This window comes from Hippopotamus amphibius, chromosome 7 (assembly GCF_030028045.1).
Source record: "Hippopotamus amphibius kiboko isolate mHipAmp2 chromosome 7, mHipAmp2.hap2, whole genome shotgun sequence".
Classification (NCBI taxonomy): domain Eukaryota; kingdom Metazoa; phylum Chordata; class Mammalia; order Artiodactyla; family Hippopotamidae; genus Hippopotamus; species Hippopotamus amphibius.
Window position 1 is genome coordinate 33,135,158 of NC_080192.1, and position 16,555 is coordinate 33,151,712.

At 32.4% G+C, this 16,555-nt stretch overlaps 1 protein-coding gene across 2 annotated transcripts in view; it reads left to right on the top strand.

Annotated features, from left to right (window-relative positions):
* The first annotated feature begins 6,945 nt into the window (after nt 1–6,945).
* MGAT4C (MGAT4 family member C) overlaps nt 6,946–16,555 on the top strand; it is a 273,940-nt gene continuing 264,330 nt past the window's right edge. For both annotated transcript variants that reach the window (XM_057742028.1, XM_057742029.1), the window contains exon 1: nt 6,946–7,012. The gene's annotated coding sequence lies outside the window, so the exon portion shown is untranslated. The remainder of the gene's footprint in view (nt 7,013–16,555) is intronic.

Genomic DNA, 16,555 nt, shown 5'->3' on the forward strand with positions numbered 1-16,555 from the left:
AGTTTGTCTTTGTGCTTGCCATTATAAATTCACAGTTCTGATATTTCAAATCATGAGTTCAGTTTTAATCCGGAGGTTCCCTTGTTTAGTGTTTTGGCACGGAAAGCTTAAAAGGAAAATATCTAATAAAAATGATTTTGCCAAGACTTATTTCCTTCAGTAAAAACAAACCAGGTGGAGAAAAGGGAACTCTCCTGCACTGTTGGTGGGCATGTAAGTTGGTACAGCCACTATGGAAAACAGTTTGGAGGTTCCTTACAAAACTAAGAATAGAACTACCATATGATCCAGTAATCCCGCTACTGGGCATACACCCAGAGAAAACCATAATCCCAAAAGAAACATGTACTGTAATGTTTATTGCAGCACTATTTACAATAGCCAGGACATGGAAGCACCCTAAATGCCCATCAACAAATGAATGGATAAAGAAGATGTGACATATAAATACAATGGAATATTACTCAGCTATAAAAAGGAATGAGATGGAGCTATATGTAATGAGGTGGATAGACCTAGAGTCTGTCATACAGAGTGAAGTAAGTCAGAAAGAGAAAGACAAATATTGTATGCTAACTCATATATATGGAATCTAAAAATGGTACTGATGAACTCAGTGACAAGACATGAATAAGGATGCAGATGTAGAGAATGGACTGGAGATCTCGAGGTTTGGGGGGGGCAGGGGGTGAAGGGGAAGCTGAGATGAAGTGAGAGAGTAGCATAGACATATATATACTACCAACTGTAAAATAGATAGCCAGTGGGAAGTTGCTGTATAACAAAGGGAGTTCAACTCGAGGATGAATGATGCCTTAGAGGACTGGGATGGGGAGGGTGGGGGGGAGTCGAGGGAGGGAGGGGATATGGAGATATGTGTATAAATACAGATGATTGACCTTGGTGTACCTCAAAAACTGGTACAAGAGTGTAAAGCAATTATATTCCAATAAAAAATTAAATTAAATTAAAGAAATAAAATAAAATAAATGTATATATAGGCCTTAGTTTCCCATAAAAAAAAAAACACAGTTTTATGATGCAAAAATGCTTAAAAAGTTAAAAATGGATATTTTTCATAAGAGAAAAGAAAAATTATTTGTATTTCTTCCATTTACCTTGCTGATGGATCATTTCATTGTTTAAGGTGGCAATAGCATTATCTAAATATCCACATTTCAGTTTCAGTTCTGAAAGGTGTTTACAATAAGATATAAGCTGAAGTTACAGATCAGTTTCTAGAATAACTCTTTTTAAGAGTCCTGCTAAAGTTAGCATATATGTCTTTTTGCATTCTTCCCTTCCTATTTTCTGCTTCCTAAAACCTGTAAAGGCTGAAATTGAAGTAACAATATTCCAAATGCCTTAAAGATGGAAGCCATTTACTTAGAGTGGAAAATCAGAAGGTCTCCTGGGTCTTTGATGACCACAAATCTGCCAAAGCAGCCCTGGACTTCTTATCTCAATCTCATTTGATCCAGCTATCTACCTATCTATCATCTATCTATCTATCATCTATCTATCTATCTATCATCTATCTATCTATCATCTATCTATATCTATCATCTATCTATCTACATATCTATCTATTATCTACAATCTGTCTGTCTATATCTGTTGTTATTATTATTTGTGTTGTTTGCATTTGGACCTCATGCAACTTCTGGAAGCAGTCATGATGATGAGGACAGCACTGAACATAGTACGCTCTGTTTGCATCAACCTTTCTTTGGTAATTTTAATTGATAGTTTTCATTTGCTGATTCCTATGAATCACTCCAAGTGCATGGTTTCCTGCCAATTCCACATCATTTATTCACCAAATATTTATTGAGTCTGGCATTGCTTTAGGTGCTGGGGATAGTAGCAGAAGGAAAAACTTTCCCTCTACCCTCTAAGGTGTAGTACTGGGACTTTTGAATTAAACTGACAAAAAACAGATTAAAAGGATAAAAGGCATGTGTTCATTTATTTTATTTTTACATGCATGAAGACTCTATAGAAAAGGAGGCCCTCCCAAAAAAGGCTCCCAAGAAGTGGTTAGACTTGGAAGCCTATATACATATATATATATATATATATATATAAAATCTTTCACATGTATTTTATTTTTCTTTAGATCTTTACTGGAGTATAATTGCTTTACAATGTTGTGCCAGTTTCTGCTGTACAACAAAGTGAATCAGCTGTATTTATACATATATCCCCATATCCCCTCCCCCTTGAGCCTCCCTCCCACCCTCCCTATCTCCTCCCGCCCCCTTCTAGGTCATCCCCAATCATCGAGTTGATCTCCCTGTGCTATGTAACAGCTTCCCACTAGCCCGTCTATTTTACATTTGGTAGTATATATATGTCAATGCTACTCTCTCACTTCGTCCCAGCTTCCCCTTCACCCCATATGCTGAAGTTTGTTCTCTACATCAGCATCTTTATTCTTGCCCTGCCACTGGGTTCATCAGTACCATTTTTTTAGATTCCATATATATATATGTTAGCATACGGTATTTGTTTTTCTCTTTCTGACTTACTTCACTCTGTATGACAGACTTTAGGTCCATCCAACTCACTACAAATAACTCAATTTCATTCTTTTTTTATGGCTGAGTAATACTCCATTTTATATATGTGCCACATCTTTATCCATTCATCTGTTGATGGACATATAGGTTGGGAAGATTATATTTTTAACAAAGAACAATACACTGTGGACTAGACAAAGAAAGGGGAATTTGGGCTTCTGGGAGGGTGAATATATGGGGAAACCAATGGAAAATAAAGGCTGTTTTAGTAGGTTTTCTTGTTTGTTTTATGGATTTTGTCATTTTGTTTTGTTTTTTGTTTTTGGTGAGGACTTAGTGTTGATTCTCCATCTTCTTCATGGCCATAAAAATCTACCAGAGAAAGGATTTAGGGAAGTCCTCATTTCTCTGAAGTTTCTGCTTTTAGTCACATAAAGGAAGTTCTGAGAAGGCTTCTTTCTGAATCTGTTGATTCTCAGTTACCTTCAGATCAAAGTAATCCACATTCAAAAGTGGCATATGTTGGGGTGGTGTTCTGATTTCCTGCAGGATATATTATAATATAAAAATGAATAGGGCCTCTATCCCTTGTGGGACCTAAAACTGGTAATAATTTTGTCAATAATAATAGAAACACATGTAAAATGAAATCTGTGACACTTGCTAGAAAAGAGAGATACTCATTACTACCAGATAGTATTAAAGGTGGTGGGCAGTGCAGCAGGGCCAGGAGTGAGACAGCAGGTACAGTTCTCTCAACCAGAAAAGAAATGTCTTTAACAAAGAATAATTATCATCCCTAAAAATAGGCACCTTATATCTCTTAAAGTATATTCTAAAATGAGGTAGAAAGTAGACAAAGAAACATGTGAGATAGATCTGGTAATGTAAGATTTGGGTGAAGACTATACCAGCAAAGAAAGAGTGGAAGCCTTGTGTGTTTGAGGAAAACAAAAACTATTATGCCAGGAGTATCTTGGATATTGACATGTACTATGCATGCGGATGTGTCTGTGTATATATGTGTGCGTGTACTCAACAGGAAAGAATATAATCAGAAAGGCCATGGGAAGCAGTCTGAATTTTAGATTTTTATTTAAGTATAATAAAAATCCACCAGAATGTTGCTGATTGCAGGTTTATTTGAGATGGATAAGCATATTTTTATATATGTTTAGCAAATACAAGGGTATTTAGGAAATGGAGTAATCATATCTAGTTAATCATATCTAGTTGGGAGGATAGTGAAAAATAAATACCATTACATAGTAAGGTAGACTATGAGACTATGTTTGGTTTTCAAGGAGACAAATATCCTGCTCATTCTTTAATATCTACCTGAAATATCCTTCCCTTTTTAAAGTTACTGTAAGTTTATCTTCTTTGTGCTTTCTATGATGTTAAAATAGTTTTGTTCTCCTATTGCCCCAAAGTCCTTTGATTCCTTAACATCCTCTTAGATTATACTAGCCCTCTCTAAGCTCCAGATACTCTAAAAACTACTCTCTTATAGCACTTTTCACACAGGTGCTAAGGGTACAACTTTTGGATCCAGACTATCTGGTTTGAACCTGTGCCCCTCCATGTGCTGTGTGAGTTGGGCAAATTACTGAACTCCTATATGCTCCAATTTTTTCATGTGGAAAATGAGAATAACAATGCTATCTATAAGGCTGTTGTTAGGATTAAATGAGTTATACATGTAAGTAGCAAAAAGCAGTGTCTGACAAATAAATATGCTAAAATACACATTACCTTTTTCTCTTATGATTACTGTTGTCATTCAACTGATTTGTGTGATTAAACAAAACTCCCCTTATAAAACATACCAACTGATGATCGCAAAGACATCTACCATGTAGTGTATTATCCAAACAGCGATTACAGTATTCACTTTTCAACCTTAAAAACATTCTCTGAACTAATCATAATGCTACTTCAAAACATAAACTCAATAATAGTTCTCCATTTAAAAATGCTTCAACAGTTTCTCTTTTCTTCAAAAAGTTCACTGTGACCCTTATGTGGCCCTCATCATCAATTACTTTCTATCATTGTCTCCATCATCATCATCACCACCACCATCAATCATTTTCATGTCCTAAGGCATGTGCTGAATATTTTACGTGGAATTTTCATTTTAATCCTCACAAAACCTCATGAAGTGAGTATTTTTATCATCCTCATTTATGAGATGGGGAAACTGAGGCTAAGAGAGTTTAGACTACTTGCCTAAAATCATACAACTTGTGAGAGATAGAGCCAGATTTCAAAGCCTGAGAGTCTGATACCAGAGCCCTTGGCACTGAATTTAAGTTGTATCACCTCCCCTATAAACTTGTTGATTAAAAGAAAAGTGAACAACTATATGATTGAGTAAGTACCTCTTCTGATCCCCTTTCTATTACATCTCAGCCTCATTTCCTGCCAGTACCCACATCGCTATGTACAATCCAGCCATTTCGATCTTATTTTCTTTGCACTGAAATGTTTATTTTGTCTCTGAGCTTTCACACATGCTGGAGCCTCTTCCTGGTACAGTTTCCCTTGTCCAGTTTCCCTGGATAATACTTCATCATGTGAAGTGATAGATTCAGTGACACTTATTCTATTATACTTTTATCATCTATTCCACTTTTATTTGCTGCCCCATTCTGTTCTTACAGTCATAGTAGCGATCACATTCTATTTTAAATGTCAATTTACATGTCTCAGTCTCCCAACTAGATTGTAGGTTCTATTAAGGCAAGTACAGTTTGTAATTGAGAGCTCATTTCAGAAGCAGAAGACAAAAAATATTAAAGCAAGGAAAAATGTTACTGAAAAAAAAAAAGGCAAGTACCAAGTCTACCTTCTCTACCACTGAATTACTAGTGTGTTGGCACATAAATAATGCTTGAGAACATAAAGGAAAACTTGCATCAGATGGAGTTAAACAGGAGGAAGACTTTATTCAAGACTATTGCAAAAGGGGGGAGATATTGAATTTAACTCTGCTGAAATACACAGTGGGAAATTTTTAAGAGCTAAGAGGAACTGGTCAAAAAATACTAGAAGATGTTAGGGGGAGGTTAGTCACCGTGATGAGGTCATTTGTGCTTGTTAATAGTGCTTATTATTAGGCTTGTATCCTCACATAGAGACTAGGAGGTAGAGACACTATCTGTCTTGATGATTTCATCTCAAAAGGGTGGCTCCCAAGTCCTTGAGGAAGACATTCCTGGGCTGTAAAACTGGCAAGAGTTTGGGAAAAGATTTATATTTCAAAAGGCCAGAAAAATAATTCACAATTGCAGGTTTCAAGTAAATGCTCTGAGAAAAGGGAGGTCAGGGGCCTAAAATCAGGAAGAAACCTATGTAAAGTTCAGTCAAGCCTAGGGAAATTGTAAGGCCATCTTAGTCAAGATCTATTTGTTAAATAAATGGATAATTAACCAGAAAATTTGAGCAGTCCATTATACAGTAAAAAAAAGTTTGACATGTAGTAATTAAGGACTTTTACATGACTTTGCATTTATAGAATTTAAATACACACATGACATTTGGCTTCTTAAATGTTCAAACTAATTGTTCCGATTCCATTTTCATATTTTTCTAATTCATAAAAATAAACTAACATTATTATGGTGTGGTACTTCACAAGTAGATTAATGTTTTAATTGAACACTTTAGTTCTCAAATACTGATGCTTCTAAGAAATTATTGATGATGTTAAATTGCATTCTAAATAAATAACTCAATATAAACATAGTGACTGGATAGAGTAAAAATAATTTTATTGTATGCTAACTGAATTTCTTGCATATTTTAAATGGTGCTTAATATTGCTTACATTATTGTGGCTGTAAAGGACACACATCTCATCTAATTAAACCTGTGCAATTTCAAAGAAGGTAAACTTCTTTGGTAGCTGCATTAATATTACATTAATATTCCCCAAAGTGTCATTGAATATGATATTGGTAATGTTTTCAAAGTATTTTTGCTTTCATTTTTTGTACATTAAGAATTTTTGAATCACCTCAAATATAGGACAGCAGTTAATTTAGCTAAATCTATCATAAGAATTTATCATTCTTTAAACTATATGGTTTCCTTTTCTTCCTTTCCAGCATCACCCTTGTCTCCCCCAGTTCCAGAAGCCCAACCATGTGCATGATTTTGGAGGATAATCCCAGACCTGAATTTCATTAACTGACCATAGCCATAGTTGAGTTTCTACAGTAATGAGTTCATTGGGCAGAAATTTTGCACAGATATGGGGGAAGGGGAGGGGTACACATTATCTGCATTTGAAAGGACCAAATTTACAAATCAGTACTCTTTAATGCAATTTTTTTCTCCTTGACTAACTGGGAATTTATTTGCATGCATTCTAAGTGGCTGTGCATGGGAAACTAAGATTTTTTGTCATTTTGGTTTAACACAGACTCACCCAGAAAGCACAGCCCTGATTTTGCATGAGAAGGACCATCAGCAGAACCTAAAATGTGAGTCCTATTGATTTTGTGCTATTGAATTCTACTATGCTGTATAACTGACCTTGTGATAAGACATGGCCTTTATTAAGATATATAATAAAAGTCTTGATTAAGTGTAAGTCTAGACTCTAAGAAGTGCAGAAAGTAAGAATCAATGTCTGTTTTATTGTTCAGGTTAAAGAATTCTAATAATTAGTAGACACAACTTTGAAGAAGATAATATGTATGTGGTATTCCTTGATACCTAGTTTAAAGCAGATAGCTTTATATAGCTTTGATATTCCAATTTATTTATGGTTGATAAAATATATAAAAATAATCCCTTACAGATAAACATTTTTCATGCTATTTTGTGCATAATTTATATTTTATTTTCTATGATATTGATCATATATTTATTGTCAGTTTTTCCTCTGAGTTTTTTTCAAATGGAATAAGTGGTCGGTTAAAGATAAAAGATTGGTGCACCTTTCTGCCTTGTTCTGTCACAGATCTGTCTTTCTGTTACTTACTAATTGTTGGCCTCTCTTCTCCCTGTTTGGCTTCTGATAAGCTGTCTTTGATAACCTGCTGTTTTGTTCTTGAATTTTGCCATGACTACGACTCTGGGGTATCAGAACTGTCAAAAATAAGAGTAAAAGAGCAAGAGGACAGAGCTTATGAAAGTTAGAGAAGACATAAGGCCTGGTATCGGCTGATGAATTTTCCACTGGCAGGTAGTTTTCACTTTATCCTATTCGCTGTCACACAGTAGCTGAAATAATAAGGGAATTTTTTCCCCTAATAATGGACGATGGGGGCTGTTTGCTTTGTGAGAATCTGCCAAAGCAACATGCCATGTGGCTTTATCTTTGAAAGTGAGGGTGAAACAAGCTTACCTGGCTGCAGATAAGCGACTTAGAAGGAATCCTATTCAGATGTACCTGTCACTAATTTATCTGAAGGTTTTGTGATTCATACACACTGCTTTGTGTGCGATGAAGCATTAAATTGGTTTCCTCTGGGAGCAGGTCACATTCAGGGGTCGTCAGACCTATGCTATAGGATGGTGCATGCTTGATTCATATAGCCTCTCACTGCTGAATTTTTATCTATTAGAGGGCTGGTAATGTAAACATATGTTAGGTGATCTCTTGGAACATTTCAACAGCAAAGGGATTGACAAAAACTTATCTAACATGCAGGTGTTTGTAACAAAAAGTTAATCAATCTTTGTGCTGTTAGTACAGTCATTTATTCCAATAATTAAGTAGTTATAGATATGTTTCCCAGTAACGGCCTAGCTCTTGATAAATGCATTTCCATGGCTCCTTCATTTATTGAAACCAAGGGATATGTGTTTAAATGAAGTATTTAATAGTGGAAAAAATGCAGAGTTGATTTGAAACGGGTCTCATGGAAAACAAAAAAACTTTAGAAAACGAAGAGTTTTCCCATTTATAATATGGTTTTCTACTGTGGCAATTCTACTTTATTACTCTATATATTTTGAAATAAAATGGCATACCTTGGAAAATGAGACAGATACTGGTTCAAATTTGAAAGGAACATAAAAGAAAGATGCTTATTTATGTGTTAACATTGTGCTGAGAGACTTTTTTACAGATTTTTTTTTGATGTGGGATATTTAACAAACGCAAAAATAAAAATAAAAAACACCCATTCTTCATTTTATTATTTCCATGATGGGGTATATAAAACTAAAACCTAATATATTCCCTTGGGTTTTTAACTGTGCTCCATTTTGTGTAAAATTAAGCCAATAAATGGCAAAGAGGTAATTAAATGAAAGCAATCAGTGAAATCTTTCCAACGTGTTTTTAGCATGCATGACAGCAGTCTTAACTGCGGGTAAATTAGCAGTATAAACGGATAGGCTTTGCCTATTTTTTTAATTTAAAATTGTTTCTTATATTCCGTATTGCAATGCAAAACAAACTTAATCATTTCATGAAGTAGCCAAATGAAAACTCTTACAACTGGAAGAAAATGACGACTTTATGCTGCGTTTCTATATGGTATTAATCTTTAAATTTTGTTGTAGGTGTGAAAATGTGGAACATTTAACATAAACTGGAATTTTCCTATTAATGAGTTAAAGCATACTTAGGGCACTACTGTAGGAACCTACTAGGTTATTTATGCATGATTCACAATATTTAAGTAAGATATTCTTCACATTTCACAATCTTTAAAATAAACTGCGATCTTAAAACCTTGCAAGGCATCCTAATAGACAGGAGTGTGAAATAAATATATTTAATAATGTTATTTTAAGATTTAAAAATATTCCAGTAAGCATTTTTCTGGGGGGAAAAAAAAGAAAAGAAAGAAAAGCATTTCATGAAAATAGGAAAAAAATTCTATTATACCATATGCGAAGTACACATGATTAGGCATATTTCTGCCCTCTTCTCTCCATACCAAATTTTGGGTTGTTTCTATAGACAATAAAAATAGTGTAAACTTTGAATTTTCCATATCTTTTAAAAAACCTATTATATACCTCACTATGAGTTATTTTCTTAATTTCTTTTTTTAACAAAAATCTTTTAAAAATACAGACTAAATTCATATTATTTTCAGAGTAATTAGAATGAACCATTTTGTAAGAGACATTTAAAGGATTTAACAAGTATTTTGTTGCTTAGATGATAATGGTATTTTATATCTATCATGAGTTTTTTATATCTATCATGAGTTTTTCCTGTGTTCTTTTATAAGTTTCAGGTGTACAGCATTATAATTTAACATCTGTATACACTACAGAGAGATCACCACCACAAGCCAAATTACCATCCAACTCCCTACGGTTGACACCCTTCACTTATTTTGCCCACTTCTGAATCCCTTCTCCTTAGGTAATCACTATTCTTATCTCTGTAGCTATAAGTTTATTTTTATTTGTTTGTTTTGTTATTTTAGATTTTACATATGAATGAAATCATAAGGTGTTTGTATTTTTCCATCTGACTTATTTCACTTAGCATTATTCCTTTAAGGTCCATCCATGTTGCACAAATGGCAGCATTTCATTCTTTATGGCTGAGTAGCATTCCATTGCACTTGTATACCACATATTTATCCATTCTTTTGTTGATGGACACTTAGGTTGTTTCCACATCTTGGCTATTGTAAATAATGCTGCAGTGAACATATATCTTTTTGTATTAGTATTTTCATGTTCTTCAGATAAATACCCAGAAGTAGAATAGCTGGATCATATTGTAGTTCTATTCATAATTTTTTTGAGGAATCTCCATAACTATTTTCCATAGTGGCTACACCATTTCACAGTCCTAACAATAGTGTATGAGGGTTCCCTTTTTGCACATCCTCTCCAATATTTGTTTCTTGTCTTTTCAGTAACAGCCATTCTTTTTCTCTGTTCATTACATGGTGAGTAACTCCCCACATTTCAGACTCTGCTTAATAGCTTAAATATCACCTCTTCAAAAAAGTATTTTCTAATTGCCTCATCTAGTCTTGATCTCTTACTTGAGACCTCTTTGATCTCATAGCATTTGCCATAATATATAAGTATTTTACCTATATCTTATAAATATAAATGATATAAATAATATATATATAGAAAATATTATTTACCTGTTTATATTTTGTCTCTTCTACAAAACTTAAGCACAATTTCAGTGCCTACCATAGTGCCTAGAATATAATAAATAATCACTAAAATTTGTTGAGTGAATGAAAATCAGATAATGAAAACCAAATAATTCCATAAATAAGAATATAAGAAATATAATGTATAAATTAAATACATAGTACAAAAAGGTATATAATTACTGGTTTATTTAACAAAATAATTACAAATGCATATTATATACAAACAGAGAAGTCAGCAAGCTTCCCACAGTACCTTCTCCACAACACAACTGAAGCCTACTGAACAGAATCCATAACTAGTATTGTCTTAGAGTAATTATGAAATTTTCCATGGATATCTTTAGTTTAAAGAAAGACAAAACTATCTATGATTTTTTTAAAAATCCATTTATTTTACAAGTGTTTATTAAGAGTTGACTATGTAGAAAACCATGTGCAAAAGTCCATAGGAGCTTTATTATTGTAAATTGTTAACTCTCACCACATGAGATCAAATATAGTAAGAAAATTCAATATATACTTTTAAAAATACAGTAGAGCTTTAACTAGGGAGCAGAAGTTGAAAATGTTAATGGCAGTTAGCAGAAGTAGAGTTCAGTTTCTCTGAGGGAAATAGCAACAGCATATTGCAGAGGTTAATTTGACACTAATCTTTGAAGAAAGCTGAAGGAATTCTTGGCACAGGAAATAGCATAAGAAAAGGCATGAAGAAGGTTTTTAGTAAGAATTAGTTGCTCATTTCAACAGGTATATCAAATAAATGTAGGAGGATATATTATGTTATGGTTGACAGCTGCTTTGGATGGAAGTTATATTTGAAAATAGATTAGGACAAGACTGTGGAAGATTTAATTCTAGTTTAATAAATTAGGATTTTGTTGGCATGTAGCTACGTCCCTAGAGTGTGTTCAATCTCTTATTATTTTAGAAGCATAAAAAAGAATGTGGTTATTTTGAATGATAGTTTACACAGAAAAATCTGGCGTTAGGTATTATAAGATCTCCCTTTTGTATGTGCTAATTGCATACATGCATACATGCCTGTGCACACACATCTCACACACACACACACACACACACACACGTGTGTGTCAGGGTGTGTGTGTCAGGGTGTGTGTGTGTGTGTGCATGTGTGCATAGATAAATGTGTATCACTTAATCTGGCTTTATTTTACAAAATAGTTTAGAGGAGGAGTCACTGTCATTATGTGTAGAAACAACTAATGACTTCAGCAAATACTCAATAAACTGATAAAGCAAGGAGGCATGAAATAAAATATCAGTAATGAAGGGCATATCTTTCAGAGATGCACAGTAGGTCCTTAGTAGTTATCTATTTTATATATAGTAGTGTGTATATGTCAATCCCAATCTCTCAATTTATCCCTCTGGCTCCCTTACCCCCTGGTAACCACAAGTTTATTTTCCACATTTGTGACTCTACTTCTGTTTTGTAAATAAGTTCATTTGTACAAAAAAAAGTTTAATTAGACCTTGATGACCAAAAAAACCAAGATCTGTAACCTATTCCCCAAACATATTCCTTATAGCACATACAATGCAAGATGTGAATAGGAATTTTGTGATAATTTATTTTGTAATTGATAATTTCAAAGATATTTGGGAAATATTATATCAAATACCTGTTTTAGAAATGAAAAAACACAATAACTATTAAAAGTATGAAGAATTCTTACACTAATAAATTTGTTGCTGTTTAACCCAGTATTTACCAAACTAATTTAAGTAGGTAACCCTTATTTCAAGGCCATGATCTTTCCATGATTCTTTGTTGCCTCGATCCAGATTTACAGTATCATTTTCTGAAAGCATTTATACTAAGAAAAATAAATGCAAACTTTAATGTTTGGTATTTTATGAACTGTTTAAGAATCTTGGCATATTTCAAGATCGCAAAGTTATTCTCCTATATTTTCTTCTAGAATCATTTTACCTCTAGCTTTACACTTTGTTCTATGAACCAGCTAAATAATTTTTGTGTATTGACAAAGTAGGGATCAACAATAATTTTTCAATACAAATGTCCATTTAATTCCAGCATCATTTTGTAAATACTTTTCTTCCCATTGAGTTAACTCATGCCTAATGGTTCCAAAATTAATTGAAAATATCTGTATGAGATTTTTATTTTTCTACTGATCTTTTCATGTATTATTAAGTTCTTAAAGTATGCTATTGAGATATCTGTCTATTGCTGCAGATTCAGAGCAAGTTTTGAAATAAGTTAGTGTAACTCTACCAAATGTTTTCATTTTCAAGATTATTTTGACTATTCCAGATCCTTTTCTGTTTCATCTTAGAATTAGATAATATTCTTATGATATTTTGACTGAAGTTGTATTAAAGCTAACAAATCAGGAAAAATTGGCATCTTAAAAATATTGTCTTCTCATTTATAAAGTATAGCTCTCCTTTTTCTTAGGTCTTATTTTATTTCTCTCTGAAGCAATTCATAGTTTTCATAATAGAGATTCCACACATATTTTGTTAGATTTATTCCTGTTTAATGTTTGTTGATGCTGTCATCAATGGAAACATTTTAAAATGTTCATTTCTCATTGTTAGTATATAGAAATACAGTTTTTATACTGATCTTTTATCCTGTGAGCTTGCTAAATTTATTGTACTTATTACTCTAAATAGATTCCATAGGCTTTTCTATATATAGAGGCATATTATCTGATATTAAGGTTTTCATGCCAACATTTGTATTTCATTTCTCTTTGTCCAGTTTCATTAGCTTGGACTTCCATTACAATGTTGAGTAGAAATGGTGAGAACTGATCCTCTTGTAATATTCTCAATGGTAGGCGAGAAACACTGAAAGTGTAATTTTAGTTTTCACATATATTCTTAATGGGATTGAGAGAGTTCAACTCTATTCCTAGGATTTTAAAAGTCTTTATCATGAATGAGTGCTGGATTTCAATTTTTTTTTCTACATTTTTTAGGATGATCTTGTTATTCTTCTGTATAATATCCATACGGCAATAGCATTAATTTCTGAATGCTAAACCAACCACGCATTCCTGGAATATATTTCAATTGATTATCATGTAGCATCTTTCATATATGTGATTGGATATGGTTTGCTAATATTGTCTTAAAAATTTTTGTGTTTATGTTTATGAGAAATATTGGACCATAATTTTCTTTCATTACAGGTCTTTACGTCATTTGGTGTCAAGACATAAAATAAGCTTTGAAAGGATTTCTTTCCTCTGTTTTCTAAGTTTGTGTCTTATTTCTTCTTCGAGTAATTGATAAGATTCACTAGAATGGCTACTTAAAGAGCTATCTTAATAGCTCTCTAAATAGGCTGGAATTTTATGAAAAAGTTTTGAATTGTAAATATAATTTCCTCAATATATAAAGGGATATTTAGTTTAACTTTATTACCTTATGTCAGTTATGGCAATGTATGTTGTTCAGAAGATTTGTCCATTGTTTCTAAATTATTTTATCTACTAACATAAAATTATTCGTAAAATACTATTATGAAATATCATGAAATTTTATTGTTGGTTGGATTTGTAGTATAGTTCACTTCATTCTTGATGTTGGTATTTTGAATTTACCTTTTTTGTTTTCCACAGATGTGGCTAAGGATATAATAATTTTATTAATCTTTTCAATTTTTAAAAGATTTTGTTGATTTTTAGAATTTTTTATTTTCAAATATATTGATATTATTAATTTTCCTTTCTTCTAATCCTTTTCAATTTTAAATAGATTTTTATTTTCCATCTTCTAAGGGTAGGAAATTAGATTATTATTTTGTACTTCACTTCTTCAACAATGGAATAATTTAAACTTGTCAGATTTTTTCCATGTGCTGCTTAAACTGCTGCACAATTTTTGGCCTAGTCTGCTTTCATTATTGCATGGTTTGAAATAACATCCAAATTCCTTTGTGTTTTCTTCTTTAAACTGTGGATTATTTACAAGTTTAATATTTAATTTCTAATTACTTGGAGATTTCTACCTATTTTTCAAATGGTTCCTAATTAATAGCTTTCTGGTAAAATAGTACACTGTACATTATTTAATTAATTAAAATTTATTGGGAGTTTTTTATAGCACATTATATGGTGAATGCTCTATGTACTGAAAAGAATATGTATCCCACAGTTTTGGAAATAGTACTCTGTGTCAATTAGTTAATGTAAATTGATAATTTTGTTCATTGATTTTTTTGGGGGGGGGGCTTCTTGCTTTCAATTACCAAAGCAGTGTTAAAATCTCCATGCAAAAGTGTAGCTTCTTTTCTTCAATTCTGCCAATTCTTGTCTTATGTATTTCAAAATTCTGCTCTTAGTTACATATATAATTAGGTTTGTTGTGTCTTCTCAATGGATTGACCCCTTTCATCACTGGGAAATATTTCTTTGATGCCTGATAATACTCTTTGTCTTGATATCTACTTTGTCTACATTTTTTATCTTATTAAGTAAATATTAAATAATCATGCCATTAACAAACTGAATTAGTATTATAACAAATAATAAATATAAATTAATATATTTATTAAAATGTTTCTCAAGTAATTGAATAAAAAATACTGCTCATACATTTATTTTATGTAGAAAGGAGTCTGAAAGCTTACAAGATAAAAATTAAATCAGGATATGCATATAATACTGAAATGAGAGACATTAAGGCCTGAGCAAATAATTAAAAGCCAAATGTAAAAATTTGTGGCTAATAGGGACATTAGTGGTCAATGTTCCATTTTACATATCGAAAAATTAATACTGTAGGAAGCCAAAAACTAGGCCCAAAACACAAATATTGTTAAGGTCTCGAATATCAATGCTCTTTGCTCCTCAAACTTGTAGAGATATCCAAAACTGAAAGAAAGAAATAAAGGTTTCAAAAATTTACTGCTAGTAGGAAAATGGAAAATATCAATGCAATAGTATCCTTAACCACCTTCCTAAATCTTCAAACCCATCATCTTTTCAGTTATAAAAATGATCATAATACATAATGGAAAAATACGTATCTTTGTGTTTTCTTCTACCTTGGGGGAAAAAAAAGATTAGTTTCAATTTGGGTGTCACACTGCCTCATGAATAAAATATTCTCAAGAGTAAATGAATGTTTACTTGTATAATGGAAAAGTGGGAAGAGAATAGCCTGAATAAATGCCATTCATGGTAAAGTAAACACCAAAATATTCTTATGGGAGAATAGACTTATTTCTATGATTATATACAGAGAAAGAGAAATAACTACTTAGACAATGTCCTTGTTCTTGCTTGTGTACTCCCAATGCAATTATACTTACCTTGAGTACCTTAGACTATGACTCCCATGACCTTTAATTTAAAAAGTGCATCTCAAAAACTTCATCATATTAATTGTTTTAATAGGACAGGGAAGGGTTAATTAATCACCAATACACAAATGAAGACAGGCAAGGGACAGTTTCTTAGCAGAAAACAATTAGGTTGAAATGCCATTTTTAGCAGTGCCATTAGGATTGTAGCAATTAAGGTACAGTTAAGCCCTTTAGAAATATGAGTTCTTACTCATTTTGTTTTCTAACAATAAGTAACAGAGACAAAGTATTAGTACCTGAGCATAAATATGCTTTTTTAATTTTCTGAAACACCATGACTTTTTAAAAAATTAAATTTGCTGCTAATTCCTTTTGTTGACTGTATTTTCCATGATGATAAATTAGAAGTTCTGAGAGATGCTCTCATGGAATGAAAGGTAACATCAGTTTGTGAAAAAGCTTTGTCAAGATTCTAACCTTAGTTTCTTAATGGAAGGTCAAGAATCAACTGACGCGCCCAGTATTTTTTTCTAACACAATTATGTATCTTACTATCAGTTCCACAAAAAAAGTAAAATAGAGTTTCCTTTGGCATATGTTTGCTTGTCATGTTTTCTTCATGA